Source organism: Sapajus apella, unplaced genomic scaffold (assembly GCF_009761245.1).
Source record: "Sapajus apella isolate SASKATOON/1434 unplaced genomic scaffold, GSC_monkey_1.0 scaffold18, whole genome shotgun sequence".
Taxonomy (NCBI): Eukaryota; Metazoa; Chordata; class Mammalia; order Primates; family Cebidae; genus Sapajus; species Sapajus apella.
In genome coordinates this window covers 11,493,308-11,509,887 of record NW_022436958.1, presented here as the reverse complement: position 1 = coordinate 11,509,887, position 16,580 = coordinate 11,493,308, and positions in this window count along the sequence as shown.

Genomic DNA, 16,580 nt, shown 5'->3' with positions numbered 1-16,580 from the left:
AGCAGAGAGACGATGCTCTTTCTGGTTTCCATCTTTAATAAACAGAAAAGAATTATTAGAAATTGAGTGAGGATTTGATGGTATTATGTGCAAAGAGAGAAGGATACCTGGATCCTCTGCTGGTCCAAGCATTCTTCCATTTTTCCTGAGACAGGTACCACACACAAACAACAATAGATGAGAAACAAAGTACCACTTTTTAAACAAGCTGGGCTGATGTCAGATGAATCAACAAAGAGCCCTCTGATGAAAGCTAAGTTAGTGTGGTAGGAATTTGGGGTGAGGTTTTGATGGTGTTGAGTTGTAGTTCAGTCAAGGGACCTAAGAATGCATACATTTTGCACTTATATTGTAGGAAGTTTCTCAGGAAGTAGGCTCCACCCATGACTAAAACTGACAAATGGGAAGCTAAATTTTACCTTATTAGTAGCTGCATAAGTGTCCCTTTCACAAATGTTGTATTCTCTAGCAAAGGCCAGATCGACATAGAGGGCCCAGTGAGAGACCCACAAGAGCTATCCTATCACAAGTCCCAGATCTCTAAAACTGAACCCCTTGGATCAAGCCACATGTTACAGAGATACATGCAATTGTACATGCACTTATGATCAGATTTGAGAAGAGACAAGAATCTGGACCTTTGGGTATACTTGGGCAGCTTACTCCATGGCTCACAGGGAAGAGAAACAAGTGCCACAAAGGAAAACAAGATAACCAACCTGCTCAGGCGGGGCTCCGTAACTGATCCAGGAGGACAGAGGCTGGGAGTTGGGAAAGAAAGCCATGCAAGGCCAGGAGACCTTGAAATGCACCACAATTCCATTCACTGAAACGTGGCCCATCACTGCCAGCCTGGGACCTCGTCAGGAGGGAGGAGAGTGCTGCATCTCAGTGAACAGAGGAGAAAAAATATCACAACCACCAGTTCTCCAGTAGGTCTTCGCTCATTCAGCAAAACCCTCTGTGTGGGTGGATAGCCAAGATAGTAAGCTGGGTAGGTCTGAGGTAGATCCTGGCTTGCTTTCTTGGCCATTTAGCTACATGGAAATCAGAGGGCAGACAGCAAGATGGCTAGGTTCCTAGAAGGTCTGGCTCAGCTCACCAGGCTGGCCATTTCATGCAATAATGGCAGGGGCCAAGGCAAGATGACCAGGTCAGTTTAGATTTTAACCAACTGGGGACATAGAAGCTGGAAGCAGAGAAAAGTAAGTCCTTTAGGATAAGATCTTTTAATACACAATGTCCCTGCCTACTGTGGTTCCATCAACATCTTTAAATCTGTTTCAATATTAGCAACCTTTCTTCCTGGTATGTAAGTGGAGGTGGGGGATGGATAGGAATTCCATTAAAATATTTATGCTATGTGAAATGGAAAAGTCCAAAAGTGTTCTTCTATGGTTTGAATGTTTGTTCCCTTGAAAACTCATGTTGAAATTTAATTTTCAACATAATGGTATTGGGAAATGGGAACTTTAAGAGGTAATTAGGCCACAGGGTTCAGTCCTCATGGGTGGGTTTAACACCTTTACTAAAGGGCTTTTGGGTATGGATTCTTGCTATCATGTGTGTTCTCATGCCCTTCTGCCTTCCACCAGGTACTCTTGGGCTTCCCAACCTCCACAACTGTGAGAAATACATTTTGTTCTTTATAAATTATCTGGTTTGTGGTACTTTTATAGGCAGCACAAAAAGGACTAAAACAGACTCCCAGCACCTTATAGGTGCAGAAAATTTGACTTTCAGGTTACTGGGGGTCTTTGGTTGTAGTCTTGGCCTTGAGAGAGCTTCATTCTTACACTATATTAACATGCAACATCTGTAGGGGAGATCAATCTAGCTTTGTGTTTTAAGAAACAGGAGAAGAGCAGTATGGCGTAAGGGGTAAGAGTCTGTGCTCTGTGTGCTTGGCTTTCTGAACCTGAATCTCAGTTCTGCCCCTTCCTGCTTCTAAATGTCAGTTTCTTCATCTGAAAATGGGATGATACTATTAATATGCATGTCAAAGGAAATAATGCATACAAAACACCAGACTCAGTCATCATAAGTGCTCAACAACTTAGCTCTTTGGTTTTATTTTCTAGGAAGAATAATCATATTATGTTGGTAAAAAAAAATGACTCTTCGGATTCCTTAAATATACACGCCACCCTTCCTCTAAGAAGATTAAAGTGTTTTTTAGTTGCAATCATAACTTTCTTCGTGATATCTTGAGAGTTTGAAATATGTAGTTTGAGAAAAGCAGAAACATTTGGGACTCAGAACTAAGCCCAGCATGCATTCTCAATTAAAAATTTGCTCTGATTTTTGGTGACATGCTTGAGGTAACATGAGGAGTGTCATGGACTGGCAGACCTAGGGATAGAACCCAGAATTACTTCTTTCTCCCTGTAGCATCCATGATGAGCATGTCCAATTTTGGGCCCCAGAATGAATTTGCAGTTTTGCAGTCAGCATTATATGAACCTTGGGACTAAATTTCTGGGAGGTCTTGTTGGTTACGCTGGGCCACAGAGCCAGAAGGAGAGAAGGCGGGGAGACAAGCTGCAGCTGACTGGGTGCATGCTCTTGTCTTTAGGGGGTTGATTTTAAAGTGTCTGATCTTTTATCTATTTGCACAGGCCTGGTATGTCTCTAGGGTCTGTAATAAACTTTCTGTCTCTTGTTTCTTGTGACTACACTTGAGGTTATCCATCCTGAATTCCAGAAACAAGCAGGGCAAATTCTAAGAATTCTGGCATTTAGAATCACAGGATGTTACAGTTTGCAGAGAGCTTAAAGCTTGTCTTCTTCAACCTCCCCAGTTTACAGATTATAAAACTGAACCCAGGAAGGTCAAGAAACTTACTGAAAGTCATGTAGTTAGTTTCTGGAATAACCAAGAATATAATGCAGTTGTATAACACAGTGGTTAAGATTTGTAAGGACATGGATTCTGAAGCTTGATTGCCTGTATTCAAGTTACCAGGAACAAATATTCTCTAAATAAGAAGCATAGGAAATTTACTTAATGCCCTGTGCCTCAGTTTCCTCATATATAATTTGTGATAAACAATAGTACTAACCTCATAGGCTGTCATGAAGATTAAATCAGGTAGAACATATAAAAGACTGTTAGTACAACGCCTAACACTTAAACACTTAATACTTTAATTTTTACCATTAATTTTAGGTACCTGTTCTTTCCACACAAGATTTTAGGCAACCATATATAGTCACCAATTCCTTCGAAGTGGAAATATATTCTGAATCTTAATAATTTTTACCCTTCACACTGATAGAACCCTAAACCCATTATCACTCAGCTAGATTACCGCAATAGCCTCCTTGTTGGTCTTCCTGCTTCCTCTCTTGTCTTTTGTTCTGGTTATTGATTGTTGCGTAACAAAATATACCAAACAGTTTTGTGGATCAGGAATTGAGGAGAGCTCAGGAAGATGGCTTGTTTCTACTCCTTGCATTGCCACCTGGGGCAGCTTAACTGAGGCTGGAGGATCTACTTCCAAGACGGTCCACTCATAGGACTGGCACTGGCTCTTGACTATGAGCTTAGCTAGAACTGTCATCTGGAAGCATCAGTTCTTTTCCATAGGGCCTTTTCTTGTGGCTACCTGGGCTTCCTTACAACATGGTGCCTAGGTTACATGAATGAGTGCTCTAAGACATTAGAAGTGGAAGCTGCCAGTTTCTTAAAGTGTAAGCCTGAAAAACTGTCGAAGCACCACTTTCATTATATTCTTATTGGTCAAAACAATCACAGAGTCTGCTTGGATTTAGGGGAAGGAAAAATAGATCCTATTCCTCAATGAAAGAAATGTCAAAACATTTGTGTCCATCTTCAGTCTTCCATAGCCAAATTTTTAAGAGGTACCAGAAGCCCCCTTTTAAAAAATTTAATTACATCATGTTACTTCCTATTGCTTTTTTATATGTCAACCCATCACACTCAGCATATAATTCAAAATCTTTACTGTGGCCTATGAGATCTCACACAAGACCCTTCATTGACTAAGTAACCTCATTTTCTTTCTCAACTTTTCAAGTTGTATTCTCTGAAACCCTATCGAAAACAGTGCCCAGTTACTTTCTTTATAGGATTTATCATTACCCGACATCATATTACATTTTAATCTGTTGGTTAGCTCATGTCAGCTCCTAAAATATGAGTCTATCAGAGCAGAAACTTTAGTCAATCCCTTATGTCCATGGCTTAGAACAGTGTTGGCCACATAGTAGGTGCTTCATAAATATTTGTTGAATCACTAAGTGGTGCTTTTTACATTTTTTTCTGCCAGGAAACAAAAAACAACTTCTGTTTTTGTGTACTTGACTTTCTGCTATACTCTTTCCCTGGAGAGGGAGCAGCCTTGGTGTCAGTCAAGTCTGTTTACCTATGCAGTATAAGGAGGGAAAGCAAGATGAAAGATGCAATGCTTGCAGCAGGAGAAAGGGGTTGGAAACCAGCTGGCTAATATTGGGAATTTTCACAATTATTTTAGGTTTTTAGGTCATATGTATGTAACAAGAAACAAAAGATACAATCTGTGCTATTAATGAGTTTAGGATTACAGAAATCTCAATGTGATAAGGACTTGGGTGGCAGAATGTCTGCATGAAAAGTCTGGTGGTGCTGAAATCAAACTTGGACTACTTTCTCTGGGCATGAGACTAATAATCAACTTGTTTAGCTTCTTAGCGTCTTGATTTTCCTAATCTATAAAGGATAAATATTTATACTCTCTAAACATTTCTGTGAGAATTAAATGTGTGATTTTTATCTGCGGTGGCTTTAAAACGCAATTGCAAATTCTGTATCACTTCTTTCATTGAGAGGGGGTCTATGTACCCTCTTCTTGAAACTGGACAGATTGTGTCCACTTAGAGAAAAACAGTTCAGCAGAAATACTCTGTATGCTCCAAGGCTAGGTCAGAAATGGCCAGAGAGAGCTTTTATTCTTGAAACTCTGAGCTACCCTATGAGAAGCCTGACTACCCTGAGACCACCATGCTGGCGTGGCCACATGTGGCATTCTGGTTGAGTCCCAGTTGACCTGTTCTTTAGCTATGCCAGCTTGGGCACAGATTTGTGAGTGAAGAAGACATCTTCGCTGTGGATCCTCCAAACTGAGTTATTCTAGTCCTCAGTGATTTGAGTCACTCCCAGTCATGAAAGTCATCTCACTCCAGGTCCATAGCAATTTCAATGAAAATTGTCCCTACTTTGCCCTTCCCAAATCCCTGACGCAGAATTCACAAGCACAGTAGGATGTCTGCTTCAAACCACTATGTTTTGGGGATGATTTGTTGTACAGTGAGAGAGAATTGGAAAATAATGGAAACCATCCAAAATTGTCCTTTGTATAAACCAGATGATCTCAGCATGACAATTCCCTTCTCCTTTCCTTCTAAATTTCATAGAAGTTTAGTGATGAGGGACATGCTTGTGGACTTTATGGAGTGGTGGGTGTTGAGTTGGGTCTTAAAGGTAGTCTGGGATTTCAATAAAGAGAAGAGAGTGTCCAGGCAAGGAATGTAGGTGGGAGGAAGCAAGTCTCACAGACAGAGACTTTAAGTCTGTGCACAACTCACTGCTTAAGTATGCAATGGTCAGCCCAAGCTCTTTTAGAACAAGAGATGAAGCTGCTGAGGAGGACACTCCCTAAGCAGCCGCCTCCTTTATGATGAGCATTAAATGTGGTGATGTGGACTTTCCCATCAGAGCCCAGCCCTCCAGGCATAGTCCTCACCAGGAGTAAGCTAGGTAAGTTGAAGGGATGCTAGGGTCCTCAGTCTTGCTTCTGGCTTGGTGTGTTTTATGTATCTGCCTCTCTCTGCACGTTTTCTGGACCCATCCCAAGCCCTTCTTCTTAACCCACTTGTCTCATTGTCATTTTTCTTGCTTGCTGTTTGAGACTCCCTGTTCTCTCTATGGCTCAACATTTTCTTTCCTGCTATTTCCTCTGCAGGAGTGAAAATACAAACACAGCTTTGTTGCTTCCTCATCCCTTAACAAAACATGGGCACCTTATAAAGGAGGAGTGTCTGTGAGTGTGTGCCTGTATATACTTACCATTTGTGCTTACCTATATTTCAGGAAGAAAATTTGTATTGAAAATACTCTATTAGACAGCAAGTGGTCTTTTTGGAGTGAAAACCATGACTTTTAGGTAAATTACAGCTCTTGCCTGGGACTGTTCTCAATTGTAGCTGCACTGAATAAATAATGAGTTATCCTGGAAAAATTTTTTATTCTTAGTGTGCAAGAAATCATTTCCACTTCTGTGAGGCAACAGGGTTGTTAAGGGAGCTGTCACCATCATTTTAGACTTGACTTTAAAAGCCATGTTGAGTCCCCCAACCATCTGTCCCTTTCCCATCCCCTTAAGAAGGAAGTAAACATCTGAGATCCCCATTTGAGCAGAATTCATCACAACCCGATGGCAGAATTTCTGTTCGTGGCCTGATCTGTGTTGTCAGTCATGACAGCAGGTCAATGTCAAGGCTCTCTTCAGCTAATGTGGACTTGATTTTCTCACTTTATTCTCCTACCTGGGTGGTTCCTTTCGAGAAACAGAAGATTTCTCCTGGTGTATTTAATTATCATTAATATCTCAATAACTCTTACGTTCAAAGAACAGACTAGGCTGGTGCTACTGTAAAGCAAGTCTATTTCTTCTGAGTATTTCTTTGTAAACCCAATCATTTCTTCCCTTACCCTTAGATAAAATCTTGACTAAGCCTGGAATGTATCTTCTTATTTTCAGAGATAAAATGTTCTCTAGCCACTTTAACTAGAAAGAAAAAAGCTAGACTCAAGTGCTTGTATTTACTAAGTTTACTTAGGGCCAGTTTAGTGTAATAATCAAGACTAGGAACCTCACTCAAAGTTCCTCCTTCAAAACATTTGGCCCTTGCAGGTGGGAAGCTGGCGGTAAAAATGGGGTTGTGGAACTGAGAGGCCTCTTCTACATCTCTTGGTGTTGTGTTTCTACCTTTCCTCCAACCTTAATTATTATGGTTTCTGGCCCTCATTCCCACAGTGGCACGTTCAAGTTGAGGGTGAGTGTGGGAGGAAAGCAGGGGAAATGGAGAAGGTCTGCGTGGCCAGTGCCCTTGTGAGCAGGCACTGGAGTGCTACGGGCCAGGTGGAAGGCTCAAGTTGATTCTCCTGTGAGTGCTTGTGAGATTTTGGCGCGCTTCCTTCAGCAACCAACTGCTGAGGATCTTCCATCTGCTGTGTTCTATCACAAATGAGGTGTCTTGGTCTGTCTGTGTTGCCACACAGGAATACCTGGGGTTGGGTAATGTATAAGAAAAGAGGTTGTTCTGCAGGCTGTCCAGGAAGCATGCGACCAGCATCTGCTGCTGGCGAGGGCTTCAGGCTGCTTCCATTCATGGTGGAAGGGAAGGGAAGGGGAGCTGGTATGTGCAGAGATCATATAGAAAGAGAGAAAACGAGGGGGGGTGTGCCAGGTTCTTTTTAACAACCAGCTCTTTTAGGAAGTAATAGAGCAAGAACTCTCTCATTATGGGGAGGATGGCACCAAGCCATTCACGAAGGATCCACCCCTTCATGGATCTTCTGACCTGTTGAAACTATCTCACAGTTTCTACAGGTCAGAAGTCGAGGCACAGGATAACTGGGTCCTCTGCTCAGGGTCTCACCAGGCTGAAATCCACATGTTGGCCAAGGCTGTGATCTCATCTGAGGCTTGGAATCATCTTCCAAGTTCACATGGGTGTTTCTCTGTAGCTCCACAACTCATGGAAGCTTCATCTTCCAGGTTAGTTTGTCTCTTTGACACTTTGTCTGTTTTTAAAGTCTCACCTAATTAGGTGAAGCTCACTCAGGAAATCTTTCCTTTGATCAACTCAAAATCAATTGATTAGTAGCCTAATCATGAAAGTGTTATCCTATCATTCTTACTGGTCTCACCCAATAGTTTTTTTGTTTTTGTTTTTATTTTTTTGAGATGGGGTCTCTGTTACCCAGTCTGGAGTGCAGTGGTGCAATCTCAGCTCACTGCAACCTCTGCCTCCCAGGTTCAAGCAATGTTCCTGCTCAGCCTCCCAAGTAGCTGGGATTACAGGTAAGTGCCACCACACTGGGCTAATTTTTGTATTTATAGTAGGAGATGAGGTTTCACTATGTTGGCCAGGCTGGTCTCAAACTCCTGAACTCAGGTGATCTGCTCACCTTGGCCTCCCAAAGTGCTGGGATTACAGGCACGAGCCACTGTGCCCAACCCTAACGAGGGTTATTATACAAGGAGAGAGAATTATACAGAGGTGTATGGGAAGGGGTGGGAATCTTGAAGGGCATCTTAGAGTTCTGCCTATCTTGTCTCCACTGGGAAGGATCTATAAGGCCTCCCTCCCCACCTCACTGCCATCTCTTTCATGTGGCCCACATCTGAGATTTTCTTTTTGTGGGAATGCAATTACTTCCCAGTGACAATTCTCTCCTCTTCTTTCACAGGATGCTTTAGCTATGTCTGGCCCTTCATATTTTTCAGGCGCCGCCCACTTTCCATTTACTGTGCTGCTTGACATCCAGGAGACCCATAACCAGCTCACTGAGTAATCTCCTTGAAGCCTCTCATTAGTACTGAAGTGAGGGTAGATATTTCCAAAAAACAATTCCATTCCAATCTTCAGTTCTAATTCTACTAGTTGTACCAGGTTATTTTTTTATACTCATGACTGGGTGAGGAGACAAGGGTCATAAAAGAGTTTTAGAACATCTGTTTTGTAAATCCTGATCAGGTTGTTTGGTATCTAACATGGAAATTTGAAAATGATTGGAACCATTTTGGGCTTGGTTAAAACTGGGACTACAACCGTTCCATAATTTTCTGGCATTTGAGGATTTATTATTGCTCATGTTTACTGGGTTCTTCCTATGTGTTATACTTCACTAAGCACCTGATAAGGGGAAAACAGAGCTTCAAGGTTAAATTACTAGCTCAGGGTCCCACAGCTGGTAGAACTGCAACTTGAATCCAGGTCTGACCCCATCACCAGTGTCTTAGCCACCCTCTGTACTACCATCCTCATACTTTTGTTCCCAACATTTGCTCTCCAGATGAAATCACTTAAGTCACCTTGGATCAAATTCATTGGCAATAATTATGCTGATGAATTTGTTACTTTGACTCTCTCTCTACCTGTCTGTATTATGTTCTTATGGAAAAAAAATCTCTTGATAAATGCTATTACAGTTAGGGCTGTTTATTTCCTCCTGCTTTAAGAAAACATCCTGATGTTTTGACCAGTTAGTTTCAAACCACTGATCAACTATGAATCTGGCCCTCTGGCAACTACCAGGGCAAAGAAGGTTTACCAGAACCAGAGTCTGAGAAAACAGGTGGGACAATGAGCAAAGGTAATGAGCAGTGCTTCTTTACATCTCAGGCATTTTTCCTACTAGTGTTTGGGCATTCGTGGCAGTCTTAGGGTGGGTCACATGTGGAAATTTTGAGAAATTCTGTTCCATGGATAGAGAACTAATTGTGTGCTGATGATTTGTTTGTATTCCCTTTGTCACAACTAAAGAAAGAGACCACAATTGGATGTGAATATTTATTGAATGTATTTCCTGACTGCGTTTTTCTAAGAGTCTGGTTGCCTTATGTTGATTAAAAACACTTACCACCCTGCTACTCAGCTGTTTTCTTGGTCACAGGCAGTCAACCCACCAAAAAGCCAAACCACCAAACAGAGCCAAACCTCGGGACTATAAGATACTCAGCCATTCTTTATGCTGCAAGACATGTGTTAGTAACGATAAGCCACTTCCAGGCATTTGAGGCAGCCAGTTCTGTTTGGCTTGGGCCAAGGTGGCAGAGAGCAGTAGAATGATTGCATCTCGTGTGGTAGGATTTCTGGAGTAACTTTAGTCCAATGAGGATAGAAAGTTTGGGAATGGTACCAGGATAAGAATTAAGACCAAACATGCAGGGAGGAAGGCAGATTTTAATAGACCACTTTCTGTGCTAGAGCTTGGAGATCTTTAGGTCTGTATCAAAGAAGTGCTGTTATTGGTTTGCCACATAAACAATTCCTTCTGTAGCTTATTCATAGTGAACATTTAATCTCAGGCTGCCCTGTTGCTATCAAATGAAAAGTGCTCAGGGAATGGAAATTAATTTTACTAGTTGCCTAAATAAAACCCAATTAAGAAGATAAATTTGTTCCCAGGAAAACAAGTGCCATACATTGCGGAACAATGCAGAAATTACTTACTTTGGATAGTTTGGCCTATTTCTCAGTTGCCTTCTCCATATTACTGTTTCCTCATTAGGGAAACAGCCTAGAAGAGACTAAAGGGAGAAGAGATTGCTCTTGCTAAGCTTTCAAAGGTCATTGCAGGCCTTTGCATTTAAGTCCATGGAGAGAGGAAAGTGATAGAGAGACCCTGAGCTTGGATGGGGTTTGTGGTTAGGTGTGATGCAACCAGCAATAAGTATTAGAAGTTATGTTCTCCAGATGGCTTCGTGTCTCAGATCAGGCCAGAGATATTATTCAATTCCCTTGAGCTGTTTGTGTTAAATATGCCTGGGATAGAAAACACAGCTAAAGAGTCTGTGGAGGAAGAGCCAAGTTCTGTAAAATTCCTTTCCATGCAGCTGGACCCAGTTCTTTGTGGGGGATTTCTCTGGGCTCCCTGGAACAGGATTCCTGGGGAATGAATGATCGCCCTTATAAAATAGAAGTCCTCTTTGGAACATTACTGGCAAAAGGAAGAGAAGGAACTTCACCGTTGTTGAGAACCTACAATGTATCATGAATTGGGTACATAGATGATTGAATGAGATAAAATGTAGAGTAGTTTTTTAATGTTCATTTTATGGATTGGGGAAACTGAGTCAAAGAACAGTTAAATAAATTGTTCAGGAAGTGATTAGAATTCCATGTTCTCTCTAACACTGCCCCATTATGATAGCATTGTAATAACAATAATAGTGAATTTATGTTTAGCACTTTTTACATTCAAAACTTTGCATGTTTACTTCCTCATCTTAGCAAATGGGACATGGTTGAGAGATTTGCCATATGTACTTTGAGTGATTTGCCTTAAATCACACAGATTGTTAAGATCAGAATTAGAACAAGGGCGTGAGAGTCTGGTGATAATTTCAGGGAATTGTTCCTTCAATTCTTACCTTACTTGGACAATATGAAGATTAGTTGTCAAAGTGTTCAGAGTCTTGCATAGCAAGTTCTTGTCTCAGGCCTTACTCAGGCCATGAATGTGCTTGGTGAATGTTTACTGGAACCACTAGCTCCTTTCCTTGCTAAAAAAGGCTGTGTTTTTCTGGAGCGTCTTATCTATTTGTAGAGCTTCACCCTGGTCACTGTTACCTGGACAGAGACAAAACTGCTGACCAAGGCTGTTGTATCCTGCTGCGTAGGCTGGGCACTGCACATATAAACCACGATGAATATGGGGCCTTTGGAGATGCGCAAAAGGGTGGCTCTGTTCCGTACCTACTCCTCACATTCTAACAGTGAGCAGCCCAGAAAGGGCAGTGATTTGAATGTCGGGAACACATTTTCCTTTGTGGGGCTCAGAGCTTCTACCTAACACACTCACCAGTCTCTTAGATTCTAGGCTCCCATTGGATTCAGGGTTGTTCTGGGGCCTGTAGTGATGGGTGGACAGTGATGCCCTTACCTTACTGAAGACCTGGCTAAGACAACCTATTTCCTTGAATAGAAATGGAATCTTCAGACTCAATGTCCCACATTGGCTAAGTAATAGTAATGATTCTTTGTCTATGTGTCTATCTATTTATCTACCTATCTACCTACCTACCTACCTATCTTTTTATCATTGATTGATCATCTGTCTAGAAAAAGGATTAGTTCGTGCTTAGCACTACTTGATTATAACAGTTAGTCTTCCCTTTCACTAATCTTATTTCAACCTACAACTACATTTGTTTATTTTCAATTCTTTTATACAAACACTGAAAAGATTTTAGGAGCTTGCCTGCATTGATTTGTTGACGTAAAAAGGTACAAAATTGTGAGAGACCTTTGAAATTCTCAAGGTCAGTATTTGCATTTCCAGGAAATTGGAAAATGGGTGGGACCAAGGAAGAGAGGTTTGTGTCCAATTTCTCCTCTACACTTTGCTCATCTCTTATTCGATTTCTAAGCAATCCAGAAAGGATGACTGGTGACTATGTATGTTTAGATTTAAAATGTTATCTCCATGCTTAATAATCACTGTGGTTGATGCAGCAGATGAGGATACTTTCTCATTAAAAATAAATCTGTGCACACTTTAAAGTTAATGAAATATGTAATTTCCTTTTCTAGAAAATATTAAAAATAAAACAGGCTGGGTTTCCAGGCTAAAAAGATCTTAGCCTTGTCAGAAGTGAAAATTTATCTGTAATCAAAAGGCAATAATTGTTCCATATGGCAGTGGCCACATTTGTGCCTTTGTGAATAAGAAACAGGGATATTTAATTTGTTAAAGACTGAATGCAACTAAATGCCCTTGCATATAGCTTTTACAGTGCTTGTCTGCTGCCCATGATTCAGAAAGCTGAATATCATTTATTTGAAGTACACAGTAAGAATTCATCTTATATTCTTAAACCCGAACTGATTAAGAGAGAGAGGCAGCCACACACACACACACACACACACACACACACACACACACACACACACAGAGAGAGAGAGAGAGAGAGAGAGAAAGAGAGAGAAGAGAAAAAGACACCACTAGTGCATATACTTGTTAGGTTTATCTCCCTTTGTGAGGTATATTAAATTTACATTGGAAAATGAGTTAAAGGCAAACTAAATTTGGGATTTTGCTGAGCAAAGTTTGACCCAGAGCTTCCATGTCCTTTTTTGGAATTCCATCTCCTATAATGTCTTCGCTGTGTATCATGAGATGGATCCCCTTCAAGGGTTGCTGTGACTCATGAGGTGCAGGACAATTTCTGTAGTATTTGGTTTGGGCAGCATGACCAGACCAAAATAGCCCACTCCTAGGCTATGATACCTGACCTCTTTTTGGAATTACAAACACCAGATCTTTTGACTTCATAGCACACTCCCACTCCTCTTAAAAATGCTGTGTGGCACTTTTAAAATTAAAGTGAATTAACACTGTTTGTCTTCAGAATTTGGGATGGTATAAAACTGGGTTTGGATTTCATTGTTTCAAAGATTCTGGGAAGGTATTTGCAGCCTACCTTGATCAAATTCTTACCTGTGTGCTTGGCACTGGGCAAAGCAATTTACATCATTCTGTCCTTCACAGACCTATAAGCTGGGTCTCGTTATGAGCACTGCTTTAGAGATGATGAAGTTAAGGTGGTAAGAGTTATGGTCTGTGGCCAAGGTCACCCAGGTGGTGATGGCGGAGGTTGAATCTGACCTTAAGAAGTATGAATCTGGACCTATATTCATCAGGGAGAACACATGCTCCCTGTATTTGAGACCCATGAGAGAAGTCTTCTCCATGGTCTCTTGTGGTGGCTCTTTGGGAGATCAGCAGATAACAAGCTGTAGGTGGTAGGTGTCACCTCCTAATGGCATTAAGATAGCTGGGACCAAGTGAGTGACTAAAACAACTCTGTTAGAAGGTATGGAAGGTACTGGGCTTATCAAGAAAGTGCTCACCATTTTGCAGTTATGCTAGATACAGGAGCACAACCAAATGGAAGGCTGCTTCTCTAAAGGCTCCCAGATAAGGTGGCAGTGAGGGAGTGACAGTGTATTACAAGCCTGAAAACTCCCAAGAAGTTCCAGAAGCTCTTGTTGGAAATTCATGTTATTTGGTGCAATCGTTCATGAGTGAATGACCAAGACCTCCAGCTTGATCACAGCTGGGCGTTGTGTAGGCTGTTCTCCTGGCTCAGAGCAGCATGAATGGAGACCGTTCCAAGATCAAATGTCACAATTGTTCAACCCACTGCAACAAGAATTTCCTGAGTGCCTACTCTGAGCAAAGATGCAAGGCAGGGAATGCAAAGACATGTAAGATGTAATCTGTGTCCTGAAAGGAGGTTATGATCTAGTCTGAGTTTGGAGCACATGGACAAATAACTATTTGGCAAGGACAGAAACATCCATTTCCGTTATCATGTTTATCCAACATGTAAATCATCTTTCTCTGAATGTTGAATTTATGGTTGATCATTCTTTAGCTGTAGAGAAAGAGATGGTGCTTATATAGGTACATTTATTTCTAATCCAGTCATTTGTTTATTTAATTGATGGTGGCTCTTTTCCTCAGAAGTTTGTAGCAGATCAAAACATTAGGGTTGCCAGATGATCAAGTGCCTTGTGCTCTCTTTGCTGTTATTGCTATTTTAGGGATTTGTTTTCCCAGCCCCTTTGATCCTGTCACCCCCGTGTAACACCTTCAAAGTCTACGCTATTCCTAGGATAAAGTCCAAACATGACAGTGTAAGTTCCACCAACTTCTCTGTGTGCCCAGCATATTCACCTTCTTTGATTCAGCAAATACTTATAAACTGCTAAATATGTGCCAGGCTTTGCTCTGAGTAGTTTATATTAATTAACTCCTTTAACTCCTGTAATAATCCTATAGGGTTGTTGCTATGATCTGAAAGTTCTCCCCAAATATGTTCCCCCTAAGCATGTTTTTTTTTTTTTTTGAACGGGATTTCCCTCTTGTTACCCAGGCTGGAGTGCAATGGCGCGATCTCGGCTCACCGCAACCTCTGCCTCCTGGGTTCAGGCAATTCTCCTGCCTCAGCCTCCTGAGTAGCTGGGATTACAGGCACGTGCCACCATGCCCAGCTAATTTTTTGTATTTTTAGTAGAGATGGGGTTTCACCATGTTGACCAGGATGGTCTCGATCTCTTGACCTCGTGATCCACCCGCCTTGGCCTCCCAAAGTGCTGGGATTACAGGCTTGAGCCACCGCGCCCGGCCCCCCCTAAGCGTGTTAAAACCTAATCACCAACGTGATGGTATTAGAAGGTGGGGCATTTAGGAGGTGATTATGTCATGAGGCTAGACACTCATGATTGAGATTCATGTCCTTATAAAAGAAATCCCAGGGAGCTAGCTAGCCCCTTTCACTGTGTGAAGACACAAGAGAAGGAAGTGCCTGACAGTCAGAAAGCAGACACTCACCAGACTCTGAATCTGCCTTGCTCTTGGACCTCCCAGCCACCAGAACTGCAAGAAACATAGTTTTATTTTTTATAAGTCACCTAGTTAAAGGTATTTTGTTAGCACAGCCCCAAGGAACCAAGATCGCTGCTATGTTTCTTATTCTTCCTTTGCACCTGAGGCAGCTGTAGCACAGATAAAATAACCTGTCTAAGGTCAGGCAACTAGTTTGGGGCAGAACCAGGATTCTAAGCCAGCCAGCCTAGCTGCAGAGTCCATTCTCAGAGGCTGAATTATACCATTTCTTTCAGGGCTTTGAGAGCCCCTTATCATTTTGGGGACTGCACAAATGTGTTCCTTCTGCCCAGAAGTCAAGGCCCTGCCTACTCTGCCTCCATTTTCACTCCTTCTTCCTCTCAGCCTGCCTACCCCTTATACCATCCTTTTAATTTAAAGAGCACTTTTAACTAACCATTTGAGTTACTGACCATATTATCCACTCCAAAAACACCATATGTTTTTATCTTATTGCACGTAACATGGGGTAATTAAGTAATTATCTGAATAATAAAGATATATTTCACTTCCACTAGATCATTTTATGACTTGAGGGTAGGGACCATGTCTATCTGTGCCCTTAGTGCCTGGCACAGTACCCAGCACCTTGTAGGTGCTAAATTAATGTGTATTACATTTTAGAAGTTGAGCAAACTGCCAGACTGGGAACAGGCACACAGGAAGACTCTGTGGAGCGGTGGAACAGATGAAGATGCCTGTAAGGCAGAAGGCCTGGCTGCTCATCCTACCTGAAGAATATTGAACAAGCCCCTTACTCCCTGGAGCCCCCCTTTTCTCATTTGTAAAATAGGGTCCTAAAAATCTATATATTCACCCTAAAGTATATTGTGAGAACCAGATGAGGGGGTAGCACTTATGACACTGCTTAGTCCTACCTTTTTCTTGGTTGTCATGATTTTTTTTCTGTGTTTGTTAAAGTGGCCTGTTTGACTCTATTTGCTTTCTGAAGTTTGTTCATATACAAATTCAATTTTAGAAAAACAAAGCAATCTGATCAAGCTTCTGGATCCAGCTTTCAATTTCCAGGAAATGCCCAGGACAGAGGGACATGATGAACTATAGCATGAGCATCCAGTGAGATAGATCCAGACTGTGGGAAATTCTTTGGCTCAAGTAATGTGGAGCCTTTAACAGACAGATTTTAAGGAAAAAAAAGTAGGCCGGGCGCGATGGCTCAAGCCTGTAATCCCAGCACTTTGGGAGGCCGAGGCGGGTGGATCACGAGGTCAAGAGATCGAGACCATCCTGGTCAACATGGTGAAACCCCGTCTCTACTAAAAATACAAAAAATTAGCTGGGCATGGTGGCGTGTGCCTGTAATCCCAGCTACTCAGGAGGCTGAGGCAGGAGAATTGCCTGAACCCAGGAGGCAGAGGTTGCGGTGAGCCGAGAT